Source organism: Apium graveolens, chromosome 10 (assembly GCF_009905375.1).
Source record: "Apium graveolens cultivar Ventura chromosome 10, ASM990537v1, whole genome shotgun sequence".
NCBI lineage: Eukaryota > Viridiplantae > Streptophyta > Magnoliopsida > Apiales > Apiaceae > Apium > Apium graveolens.
Genome location: NC_133656.1, coordinates 57,111,405 through 57,125,161, shown reverse-complemented (window position 1 = coordinate 57,125,161; position 13,757 = coordinate 57,111,405). Strand labels below are relative to the sequence as shown.

Genomic DNA, 13,757 nt, shown 5'->3' with positions numbered 1-13,757 from the left:
TGTAAGCCCAAACAGCTTCATCGAGCTTTAAAGACCAATCCTTCCTTGACGGACAAACAACCTTTTCTAGAATACGCTTTATCTCTCTGTTAGACACTTCCGCTTGACCATTTGTTTGCGGATGATAGGCAGTAGCTACTCGATGATTCACATTATAACGCTGCATCATAGAAGTGAACTTACGGTTGCAAAAATGCGATCCTTCATCACTTATGATTACCCGAGGTGTTCCAAACCTTGTGAAAATTTGCTTATGAAGAAAATTTAGCACTGCCTTTGCATCATTTGTCGGTAAAGCTTTAACTTCGACCCATTTTGAGACATAATCGACTGCCAGCAAGATGTACTGATTATTGCAAGACGAGATAAAAGGGCCCATAAAATCGATTCCCCATACATCAAAGACCTCGACTTCAAGCATCACATTTAATGGCATCTCATCCTTCCTTGACAAATTTCCCACTCTTTGGCAACAATCACACCTTAAAACAAACTGATGAGCATCCTTGAACAAGGTAGGCCAGAAAAAACCTGCTTGCAGAATACGAGCTGCCGTCTTCTCACCTCCATAGTGTCCACCATAAACCGTGGAATGGCAGTCTCGTAATATCCCCTCCGTCTCACAGAACGGGATACATCTCCTGATGATCTGGTCAGCTCCCTGTCTAAACAAATATGGTTCATCCCACATATACCACTTCACCTCATGCAGAAACTTCTTCTTTTGCGCGGATGTCAAATTAGGAGGCATTATATTACTGACAAGATAGTTTACAATATCTGCAAACCATGGTTCTTCCTCCTGAATTGCAAACAACTGCTCATCCGGAAAAGATTCATTGATTAACGTTCTATCTTGTGAAGTAGAATCGGGATTCTCCAACCTAGAGAGATGGTCAGCTACTTGATTCTCAGTACCTTTTCTATCTTTGATCTATAACTCAAATTCTTGAAGTAAAAGCACCCAACGAATGAGTCTCGGCTTCGAATCCTTCTTAGAAACCAGATAGCGAATAGCTGCATGATCAGTGAATACTGTCACTTTCGTACCAAGCAGATAAGATCGAAATTTCTCAAAGCCAAAGACTATAGCCAAAAGCTCCTTCTCAGTAGTGGTGTAGTTCAATTGGGCCCCATTTAAAGTTTTACTCGCATAGTAGACCACATGGAAGAGATTTTTCTTGCGCTGTCCTAGAACTGCACCTACCGCATAATCACTCGCATCACACATCATCTCAAACGGTTCTATCCAATCTGGTGCTGTAATAACTGGTGCCGTGATCAAACTCTCCTTGAGAGTTTCGAATGCTGCCAAACATTCATCATCAAATTTGAAAGGCACATCTTTCTCAAGTAAATTGCACAACGGCTTAGATATCTTTGAAAAGTCCTTGATGAATCGCCGATAAAAACCCGCATGACCGAGAAAACTACGGATTCCTTTCACCGAATTAGGTGGGGGAAGATTTTCAATGACTCCCACCTTGGCCTTGTCCACCTCCAGACCTTTGCTAGAGACCTTATGCCCAAGGATAATGCCTTCACGCACCATAAAATGACATTTCTCCCAATTAAGCACCAAATTAGTTTCCACGCATCTTTTGAGTACGGCGCGCAGATTATTCAAACATTCATCATATGAGTGTCCAAAGACGGAGAAGTCATCCATGAACACTTCGACGTTATTTCCAATCATGTCAGAGAATATAGCCATCATACATCTCTGAAAGGTGGCCGGGGCGCCACATAACCCAAATGAAACTCTTCGAAAAGCAAATGTGCCAAATGGACAAGTGAAGGTAGTCTTTTCCTGATCCTCTGGTGCAATACAAATCTGATTATACCCGGAATAACCATCCAGAAGACAAAAATACTCATGTCCCGCCAATCTGTCAAGCATTTGATCAATGAATGGGAGAGGGAAGTGATCCTTCCTTGTGGCTTTGTTCAATTTTCTATAATCCATGCATACTCTCCATCCTGTAACTGTTCGAGTAGGGATGAGCTCATTCTTTTCATTTGCGACCACAGTGATACCTCCTTTCTTAGGAACACATTGTACAGGGCTCACCCACGAGCTGTCAGAAATAGGATAAATGATGCCTGCATCTAGCCATTTCAGAATTTCTTTCTTCACCACCTCCTTCATGATGGGATTCAGTCTTCGTTGATGTTCCACAGTTGGCTTACTTCCTTCCTCTAGCAGAATTTTATGCATACAATATGAAGGACTTATCCCCTTGATGTCTGCTATGGTCCATCCTATAGCCGATTTGAATTCTCTCAAAATCCTTAAGAGCTTGTCTTCCTCACTACCTGAAAGGTCAGCTGAAATAATAACAGGTAGCGTAGATGAATCACCTAAAAAAGCATACCTCAAGTGTTCAGGTAATGGTTTAAGCTCCAAGGTAGGTGCTTCCTCTAGTGATGGTTTGAGCTTCCCTTCAGCATTCTTAAGGTCAGAAGTACCAAGAGATTCAAATGGTATGTCGAGCTTTCGCTTCCATGGAGAAGCGTTCAGATATTGTAATTGCTCGTTGCTATCTTCATCATCGCTGTCAAAATCCCCCACTAAGGCCTTTTTCAATGCATCAGACATTAGCATGTGATCGAGTTCTGACGTAACCGCAGAATCAATCACATCCACTTTTAAGCACTCCTCATCTTCTGTAGGGAATTTCATTGCCTTGAATAGGTTGAAGGTCACATCCTGATCTTGGACCCGCATAGTAAGTTCCCCTTTTTGCACATCTATCAAGGTACGGCCAGTAGCCAAGAAAGGCCTCCCCAAGATTATGGGAATCTTCTTATCTTCCTCAAAATCCAGAATAACAAAATCAACAGGAAAGAAGAGCTTATCCACCTTGACGAACACATCCTCAACTATGCCCCTTGGGTAAGTAATGGAACGGTCCGCCAATTGTAGCGACATGTATGTGGGTTTTGGATCAGGCAGATCCAGCTTTTTAAAGATCGACAAAGGCATCAGATTAATGCTTGCTCCCAAATCACAAAGGCACTTGTCAAAAGTTAGATTGCCAATGGTGCAAGGAATGGTGAAGCTTCCTGGATCTTTCAGTTTTGGTGGTAACTTTTGTTGCAGAACCGCGCTGCATTCTTCCGTAAGAGCAACGGTTTCAAGGTCATCCAGTTTCACCTTCCTTGAAAGAATAGTCTTCATAAACTTCGCATAACTAGGCATTTGTTCCAGAGCCTCAGCGAAAGGTATATTGATGTGAAGTTTCTTGAACACCTCCAGAAACTTCCCGAACTGTCTATCCAGCTTTTGTTGCTGCAATCTCTTAGGAAAAGGTGGTGGAGGATAGAGCTGTTTCTCCCCTGTATTAGCCTCAGGCAGAGTGTGTTCAACAGTAGTCTTCCTTGGTTCCGCCGCTTTCTCCCTTTGCTTAGATTCTTCATCTCTAACTTCAGCTTCGACTTCTTTTGCCTTTTCAGCATGAGCTACTTTTCCAGACCTTAAGGTAATAGCCTTGACTTGCTCTTTAGCTTCCTTCCTGCCTGGTACTTCCGTGTCACTGGGAAGAGTGCCAGGTTGACGATTGAGCACTTCATTGGCTAATTGACCGATTTGATTTTCCAAGGTCTTGATAGAAACCGCCTGACTCTTGCACAACAGCTTAAGTTCCTCAAAATCAGCACTAGTAGGTGCAGCTGCACTTCCCTGTTGAGGATATGATTGTCTTGTAGCATACTGCTGTGGTTGCTGGAATCCAGGTGGATTAAACTGTTTACTCACTCCTTGCTGATATGGTGGCTGAATAGCATTCTGATTATTTCCCCAGCTGAAATTTGGATGATTTCTGTTGTTAGGATGATAGGTCACTGGCACAGGCTGCTGTTGTCGCTGATAATTATTCACATACTGAACAGATTCGTTGATAAGAGAACACTGATCCGTAGCATGAGAACCTGCACAAAGCTCACAAACCATAGCTATTTGATTAACTCCATACGTAGCCAAAGAATCAACCTTCATTGATAGCGCTTGGAGCTGGGCTGCAATAGCGGTGGCTGCATCAACTTCCAGAATACCTGCTACCTTGCCTGACGTCATCCTCTGAGTTGGGTTTTGATGCTCATTTGCAGCCATCGTCTCAATAAGATTATACGCCTCAGTATAGCTTTTAGCCCATAAGGCGCCTCCAGCTGCTGCATCGAGCATGGGCCGAGATTGGGCCCCCAAACCATTATAAAAACCAGTGATTACCATCCAATCCGGCATTCCATGATGTGGACATTTTCTCAACATTTCCTTGTAGCGTTCCCAAGCCTCGCACATAGATTCTGTAGGTTGCTGCGCAAATTGAGTAAGAGCACTCCTCATAGCAGCAATCTTTGCCATTGGATAAAACTTCACCAGAAACTTTTGCGCAAGATCTTGCCACGTAGTGATGGACCCAGCTGGTTCAGAATATAACCAGTCTTTAGCCTTATCCCTCAGTGAGAATGGGAAAAGCCTCAACTTGATAGCCTCATCAGTCACGCCATTATACTTAAAAGTGCTGCAGATCTCGACAAAATTCCTTATGTGCATGTTGGGGTCTTCAGTTGCCGCTCCTCAAAAAGAAACAGAATTCTGCACCATCTGAATAGTGCCCGGCTTGATCTCAAAGGTGTTAGCTTGAATAGCCGGATGAAGGATGCTTGACTGAATGTCATCAATTTTAGGCCGAGAAAAATCCATAAGAGCTGGATCAGCTTGAACAATACGATCTCCCATGTTTACTGGTTCTTTCTGCTCAGTTCCTGAATCCGAATCCTCAAAATCTAACTTCTCCGGTGTATCAAGAACTTCGTCTTTCTCCTCAGTTGTATCTAAGGTCCTCTTGCGAGCACGAGAACGAGTTTGCATAAACGTTTGCTAAAGTACCTGAAACACAACCGAAAAGAGTAATTAACTACTACGTCCTAATCACTGAGTCCTAATGACCAATGATGGTAAGAACATAAACTAAACAAATACGCCGAGTCCCCGGCAGCGGCGCCAAAAACTTGTTAGGGCGAAATCACGCACTAATATTCACGCAAGTATACGCGTTCGCAAGTAATATAGAATACTTTCTAGTTCGTTCCCTCAGAGACTCAAACTAAGTTATTGTCTAATTAAACTCACTCACCAATGTATGATTACTTCTCAATGTTAAGATAACACTTAAAATTGTTGATTAAATATTAACTATAATTAACTACTTAATTAACCACTTAACTAACACTTCAATTTATCAATAATAAAACACTCATGAGATCACAACTTCATTATTACTTCCTTCTATAGCCATTGTTATTACCTTTAGCATGTGACAGTGATGATATTAATCGAATAACACGAAACTGATAAAAGCCAACTTTCATTGTACTAATACCATACTACCAAACATCCACAATTAAGATAGAAGTTGAATAGTCATCAATTATGTTGAGTTCCTATATGTCTACAGAAATTGACAACACAATGATTTAAGCACAAGTTATTCCTTTTTGATTACATAGGGCAAATAAAACTGTTAGAGTTACCCACTAATCATGCACAACGTACATGAACCTATGCTAGCATGGCAAGTTCTAAATCTCAAGATCCACCGTCGCTTCACAAGAGATTAACACCCTATCTTATATGTTCGCGACGCACATAAGACGAATACGCACAACCAATACTAGATATCATGCAATCATCACATACTAAAGTATTAAACAATTAACTAAAGAATTCCATAATAAATCCGTTGCAACCCCATGATCACGATTAGCCCATAATAGAACTTATCGCCATCATGGGTTCATATGAAATCATGATAAACAAACACAAGAAAATAACAACTAAACTGATTATATTAAAATAGAGTACGTCACAAGAGTAAATAAGTCAAAGCAAGAAAACTAGCATCCAACGTTACAACAAAACAAGAATCACAAGAATATATGCTTCCTCTTCGCTGCTGTGTGCTAAATCGGTCTTCTTCCTTATCTCCTTCGCTTCTTGCAAAACACAATCTAAAACATAATCTCTTCTTAATTCTCTATGAAAAACGTCTCAAATCTACTTATATAATAGTCCCATAAAACTCAGATTACATAGAAGTTGGAAGCCAAACAGAAGTAGAAGTCTAAAATAATATATCTTTTTCCCCCGACCCTGCGCGGCCGCTCAGCATTTCTGCGCGGGCGCGCAAGGCTGCTGCGCGGCCGCTCAGCATTGTTGCGCGGGCGCGCAGGACCCTACTGGAAAATTTCCAGGTTTGCTCCGTTTCTTCGCCGTAATCTGCCCGTTCTTTTCCTCTCGCAATGGTGAACACATGCCAAGGCTTATTCTTGATGATTCCTCCTCCGAAATGCAACTAATACCCTGAAATGCATAAACACTAGAAAAACGCATCAAATACACAAAATACTTGATTTCAAGACACCAATTTAAGCCATTTTAAGACGTTCTAAGTGGTATAAAATGCCACTTATCAATGGCGTGCCCACCCCGTGATAGCACGCGGCCGCGCCGGGGTTTCAGAAATACAGCGCGCACGCGCTGTGATAGCGCGCGGCCGCGCTGATGCCGAATTCAAGAATCCTGTTTCTAATACAATTCTAAAAGGGAAGGCTTCTAGATTGTTGAGGGATGCTATATATATCCATATTAGGTCGTTTTAATAAAGAGACTTACCAGAGCGCAAGAAGAAGATGACAAGAGACCTTTACCACAATTTAACGAAGGTGAAGTCGATCTAGTTTATTCTTGTGAATCTTTGTTTTGAGTTGTAATTTGGATGCTTGTTTCTTGTTTTGCTGAACCTATACTCTTGTTTGTACTTGGTTTAATTATTCGTATAAAGACTACGTTTTATATATCATGATTTCATCAGAACCCACGTTGATGATGAGTCCGATTATGGGCTAATTGTTATCGTGGGGTTCTAGCGGATTTATTTATGGATTTCTTTAGTGAAATTATTTTGATACTTTAGTATGTGGTGATTGTATGATATCCTAGTAATGGTTGTGCGTATTCATCTTATGAGCGTCGCGAACTTATAAGATAGTGTGTTAATTCCTAATGAAGCGAAAGTGAATTTAAGGATTTAGAACTTGCCATACTAGCATAGGTTCATGTATGTATCATGCATGATTCGTAGGTAATTTTAACCATCTTAGTTTCCCTATGTAATCAAGATAGATAACTTGTGCTTAAACCGTTATGTTGTCAAATTCTATAGACAAATAGGGTCTCAATATAATTGATGCCTATTCAACTTCTATCTCTTTTGTGGATATCTGGTAGAATAGTACTCGTGCAACGAAAGTTGGTGTTTATCAGTTTCATGTTATCTGATTAGTATCATCACCATTGCATGCTAAAGTTAAGAATAATAAGTCTATTGAATGAAGTATTTAATGAAGTTAGAATCCAATGTTTGTCATATATATTAATTCAGTCAATCTTATTCTCGTAGTTATAATTATTAGTTAATTCTTAGTTATAAACAATCTTAATTTGTTATCATCTTAGCATTGGATAATAACCATACATCATTGCTTAGGTGCATAAATTAAACAGTTAACCAATACAGTCTTTGTGGGAACGAACTAGAAAAGATTCTATACTACTTGCGAACTCGTATACTTGCGTGTATTATTAGCACGTGTTTTGTGACTAATAGGTTTTTGGCGCTGCTATCGGGGACTGCAGTGTTAATTTATAGTTTATGTGCTTTCCATCAGTGGTCGTTAAAGTTCATTGACTCAGACATTGTTACTTATTTTTTCCTTTTCTGGTTCCAGGTACTCTAGCGAGGGTGTATGCATACGCGTTCTCCCTAAGGGACAAGGCTAAGTGCTGGTTGCATTCTCTACCAGCAGGGTCTATCACCACTTGGGAAGATCTTACTTAAAAGTTTCTCACTAAATTATTCCACATGGCGAAGACTGCTGCAATCAGGAATGCTCTTACCCAGTTTGCTCAGCAAACTGGAGAATCTCTGTGTGAGGCTTGGGATCGATATAAGGAGATGCTAAGGAAGTGCCCACATCATGGCATGCCTGATTGGATGATTATCAACTGTTTCTATAATGGATTGGGTGCTACTTCTAGACCCATGTTTGTTGCAGCATCAGGAAGAGCCTTGTGGGCTAAGAGCTATGATGAAGCTTATGAACTTATTGAACTGATGGCTGCTAATAAGTACCAGAATCCTTCCCAGAGACTGACTGAGGGAAAAGTAGCTGAAATTATGGGAGTTGGATGCAACAACTGCTATCGCTTCCCAACTTAAGGTTTTGACGATGAAGATGGACACCTTGGCGAATTATGGAGTTAATCAAATCACTAGTGTATGTGAGCTTTGTTCTGGTGCCCATGAGACTGATCACTGTGCAATTTCTAGTGAATCAGCTCAGTTCGTGAGCGACTTCCAGCGATCGCAACAACCTGTGCCAGCCACCTATCATCCTAATAACCGTAATCATCCTAATTTCAGCTGGAACAACGCTCAGAATGCAGTTCAATAGCCTTTTCAGCAGTATCCAGCTAAGCAATATAACCCCCCTGGTTTTTAGCAACCACAGTATGCACCAAGACAACAACTCCAGCTGCAACAAGCTAATGAAAAATATCAATTAGAGGAGTTGAAGCTTATGTGCAAGAGTCAAGCTGTTTCTATCAAGTCCTTGGAAAATCAAATTGGGCAAATTGTCAATGCCTTGTTAAATCGTCAACCTGGTACATTGCCTAGTGACATTGAAGTGCCAGGAAAGAGGGAAGCTAAGGAGCAGGTAAAGGGAATCACTTTGAGGTCTGGGAAGGTTGCAAATCCCGAACAAACTCAAGAGTTACCTGAAGAAGCTGAGGCTGAGAAAGAAGCAAAACAGCATAATGAAGAGTGGAACCAAGGAAGACTACTGTTCAGCACACTCCGCCTGAGGGTAATACAGGGGAGAAACAGATATATCCTCCACCGCCTTTTCCTAAGAGGCTATAGAAGAAAAAGCTGGACAAGTAATTTGAGAAGTTTTTGGAGGTGTTCATGAAACTTCATATCAACATACCTTTCGCCGAGGCTCTCGAGCTGATTTCTAGTTATGCAAGGTTTATAAAAGGTATTCTCTCTCGGAAGGTGAAGCTAAATGATTTAGAGACTGTCGCTCTCACAGAGGAATGCAGTGCTGTGCTGCAGCAGAAGTTACCTCCGAAGCTTAAAGATCCAGGAAGCTTCACTATTCCATGTACTATTGGAAAAGTGACTTTTGACAAATGCTTATGTGACTTGGGAGCTAGCATCAATCTGATGCCTTTGTCAATCTTCAAGCAGTTGGACTTACCTGATCCCAAACCAACTTATATGACCTTGCAGTTGGCCAACCGTTCTTTACATATCCGCGAGGTATTGTGGAAGATGTCTTGGTCAAGGTTGATAAACTCATCTTTCCTGCTAATTTTGTAATTCTTGATTTCGAGGAGGATAAAAAGATTCTCATAATCTTGGGAAGACCTTTCTTGGCCACTGGCTGGACCTTGATAGATGTGCAGAAGGATGAGCTTACAATGCGAGAGTTGGATCAAGATGTGACTTTTAATATGTTCCATGCTATGAAATTTCCTACTGATTATGAGAAGTGCTTAAAAGTGGAGTTGGTCGATTCGGTGGTCACATCGGAACTTGATCAATTGCTAAGGTCTGATGCCTTAGAAAAAGCATTATTGGGGAATTCAGATAGTGAAGATGATGTAGGTGAAGAGCCATTATAGTATTTGAATGCTTCTCCCTGGAAGAGGAAGATTGATATGCCTTTTGAATCTCTTGGAATGGAGGAATTGAACAAAGCTCCTAAACGCCTCAAGCCTTCTATTGAGAAAGCCCCCTCTCTTGAGCTAAAGCCTTTACCTGAGCATTTCAGGTATGCACTTTTAGGTGATGCATCTACTCTGCCTGTTATTATTGCATCTGACCTTTCAGGTAGTGATGAGAAAAAGCTTTTGAGGATTTCGAGAGAGTTCAAATCGGTAATTGGATGGACTATAGCGGATATCAAGGGGATCAGCCCTTCTTATTGTATGCATAATATTCTGCTAGAGGAAGGTAGCAAGCCTAAAGTCGAGCAGCAAAGAAGACTTAATCCTATCATGAAGGAAGTAGTGAAGAAGGAAATTCTGAATTGTCTAGATGTAGGGATCATCTATCATATCTCTGACAGTTCATGGGTTAGCCCGGTTCAATGTATACCAAAGAAAGGTGGAACTACTGTGGTAGCAAATGAGAATAATGAGCTTATTCCGACAAGGACAGTCATGGGGTGGAGAGTCTACATGGACAATCGGAAGCTGAACAAAGCCACTAAGAAGGACCACTTCACATTGCCCTTCATTGATCAGATGCTTGACAGGTTGGCCGGTCATGAGTATTACTGTCTTCTGGATGGCTATTCAGATTATAATCAGATTTGTATCGCTCCAGAAGATCATGAGAAGACTACCTTCACTTGTCCATTTGGTACTTTCTCCTTCAGACGAGTTTCTTTGGTCTGTGTGGTGCACCAGCCATATTTCAGAGATGTATGATGGCCATCTTTTCTGACATGATTGGCCAGAATATGGAGGTGTTCATGGACGACTTCTAAGTCTTTGGCGATTCTTTTGATAAATGCTTGCAGAATCTGGGACACGTTCTCAAGAGGTGTGTTGAGACTAATTTGGTTCTCAATTGGGAGAAATATCATTTTATGGTGCGTCCGGGCATTATTCTCGGGCACAAGGTTTCTAATAATGGCCAAGGCCATGGTGGGGGTCATTGAGAATCTTTCTACATCAATTTCTATTATGGGACTTCGCAGTTTTCTTGGTCATGCGGGTTTCTACAAGCGTTTCATCAAAGATTTCTCTAAAATTTCAAAGCCTTTCTGCAGTTTGTTAGAGAAAGATGTTCCTTTTAAATTTGATGACGGGTGCCTTACAGCTTTTAAGACAATGAAGAAGAGTTTAATCACAGCACCTGTCATAATGGCACCTGATTGGAATGAGCCTTTTGAGATGACGTGTGATGCAAGTGACTACACAGTTAGAGCAGTTCTTGGGAAGAGTAAGAACAACATATTTCATGTGGTCTACTACGCTAGTAAGACTCTAAATGGTGCTCAACTGAATTACACTACTATGGAAAAAGAACTTTTGGCTATTGTTTATGGTTTTAAGAAATTTCGATCTTATCTACTTGGGACTAAGGTGATAGTTTTCACTAATCACGTCGCCATTCGATATCTCATCTCAAAGAAGGACTCGAAGCCTAGATTAATTTGATGTGTTCTTTTGCTCCAAGAAATTGAACTAGAGATCAAGGACAGAAAAGGAACTCAAAATCAAGTTATTGATCATCTCTCGTGTTTAGAGAATCCTAATGCTACTTCATTGGATAAGACATTGATAAATGACTCTTTTCCCGATGAGCAGCAGTTTGGAGTGCGAGAAGAAGAGCCGTGGTTTGCAGACATTGTGAACTACCTTGTGAGTAATATCATGCCTCCCGACTTATCTTATGCTCAAAGGAAGAAGTTTCTTCATGAAGTGAAGTGGTATATATAGCATGAGCCATTTCTTTTTCACCAAGGAGCTGACCAAATCATCAGGAGATGTATTCCTTACAGCGAAACGGGGGGAATCTTGCTAGATTGCCACTCAACGGCTTATGGAGGACATTATGGTGGAGAAAAGACAGCAGCTCGTGTTCTTCAAGCAGGGTTCTTTTGCTCAACATTATTTTAAGATACTCATCAGTTCGTTATGAAATGTGATCGATGTCAACGTGTGGGTAATATGTCTAAGAGGGATGAGATGCCTCTTAACATGCTTCTCGAGGTTGAGGTATTCGATATTTACGGAATTGACTTCATGGGGCCATTTGTCTCATCTTGTAACAATCAGTATATCTTGTTGGCGGTTGATTATGTGTCGAAATGGGTTGAAGTTAAGGAATTTCAACAAACGATGCAAAAGTGTGCTTAATTTTCTTCACAAACAAATATTCACAAGGTTTGGAACTCCAAGGGTCATAATCAGTGATGAGGGGTCGCATTTTTGCAATCACAAGTTCACTGCCATGATGAAAAGGTATAATGTGAATCATCGCATTGCTACGGCTTATCATCCTCTGACAAATTGTCAAGCTGAGGTATCTAACAGAGAGATCAAGCGTATTTTGGAGAAAGTGGTATGTCCATCAAGGAAGGATTGGTCTTTAAAGCTTGATGAAGCTGTTTGGGCGTATAGAACAGCATATAAGACTCCATTGGAAATGTCGCCGCTTCAGTTGGTGTATGGTAAAGGGTGTCATTTGCCTGTGGAGCGCGAGAATAAAGCATATTGGGCTTTGAAGAAATTGAATCTGGACTTGGATGCAGCTGGAAAGAAGAGGATGCTTAGTTGAATGAACATGACAAGTTTCGACTTCAAGCTTATGAGAACAACAAGATGTATAAGAAGAAAGTCAAGAGGTGGCACAATCGGGGTCTAGTGCTCAAGAAATTTGTGCCAGGGCATCAAATTCTTTTATTCAACTCTCGTCTTCATCTTTTTCCTGGAAAGTTGAAGTCAAGATGGTCGGGGCCCTTCATAATCAAAACTGTGTTTCCACATGGAGCGGTGGAAATTTTTGAGAATGATCCGGGCCAAGAATTCAAGGTAAATGGTCAACGGTTGAAGCATTATTATGGTGACACAGCAACCCGTGAGGTGGTTAGTGTCATTTTATTGTCCACTTGATCTCAAGATTCTACATCGAGCTAGCGACGTAAAAGAAGTGCTTCTTGGGAGGCAACCCAAGTTTGTGGTACATTAGTAAGTAGAGGAAGCAAGAAGAAAAGATAAAATCACAAAAAAATCAAAAAATGGAAAAAAATCTGGTCTGACTATGGAAGACTTGCGCGCCCGCACTGTCCCAGCGCGCGGCCGCGCCATTTACACAGAAACACAGCGCGCCCATGCTGTTACAGCGCGCGGCCACGCCGGTTTGGCAGAAGTAGTGCGCTGTCGCGCCGTCCCAGTGCACGGCTGTGCCGTGTCTCGACTCTGGAAAAAAAGGCAGTTTAAGGGGGGTAAATGGGAATTTTATCCCAAAATCAATTCCCAATCGGATTTTACTCCGCCACATCCCATAATTCCCTCTCCAAATCAAACCCATTACTCCCATTATTCCCATTATCAAATCCCACTTCTATTCCATATCTAAATCTCTTTTCACCACCTATATATACATACACCCCATATATAAACTTCTTCACCAATTCACAAACTCTCAAACACAAATTCTCTCTCAAACCCAAGAGATAAAGAACACAAGTTGGAAGCAGCACCATCGATTCTTCAACTACGAGTGGTGTGAGGCCTGGGTTTTCTACTCCTGAAGCTGAGGAGGAGTACACGAGGCTTCTTTCGAAGCCAATCGTCAAGGAGCGAGATTTTCTGCCATCAGGGAATGATGGTAAGCGTTTGGAGATGATTCTTGAGATGGGTTGGGTTTCTTTTTGCGAGGCACCAGCTCCTGTGCCTATGAGTGTGGTTCGCGAGTTCTATGCGAATGCCAAGGCCGAACAGAATGGCTTTACTGAGGTGCGAAGGAGGACGGTGGAGTATAGTGTAGAGGCTATCAAGACTGTGATTATGGAGTTAATCAAATCACTAGTGTCTGTGAGCTTTGTTGTGGTGCCCATGAGACTGATTACTGCGCAATTTCTGGTGAATCAGCTCAATTAGTGAGCAACTT

At 41.4% G+C, this 13,757-nt stretch overlaps 2 non-coding genes across 2 annotated transcripts; one reads left to right on the top strand and one right to left on the bottom strand.

Annotated features, from left to right (window-relative positions):
- The first annotated feature begins 4,241 nt into the window (after window positions 1-4,241).
- Window positions 4,242-4,348, top strand: LOC141694082 (small nucleolar RNA R71). Its single transcript, XR_012563413.1, has one exon. It is a non-coding gene; the product is annotated as a small nucleolar RNA R71 (small nucleolar RNA).
- A 3,592-nt stretch (window positions 4,349-7,940) lies between these two features.
- LOC141694521 (small nucleolar RNA R71) lies at window positions 7,941-8,047 on the bottom strand. The gene has a single exon (XR_012563816.1). It is a non-coding gene; the product is annotated as a small nucleolar RNA R71 (small nucleolar RNA).
- Window positions 8,048-13,757: the final 5,710 nt, after the last annotated feature.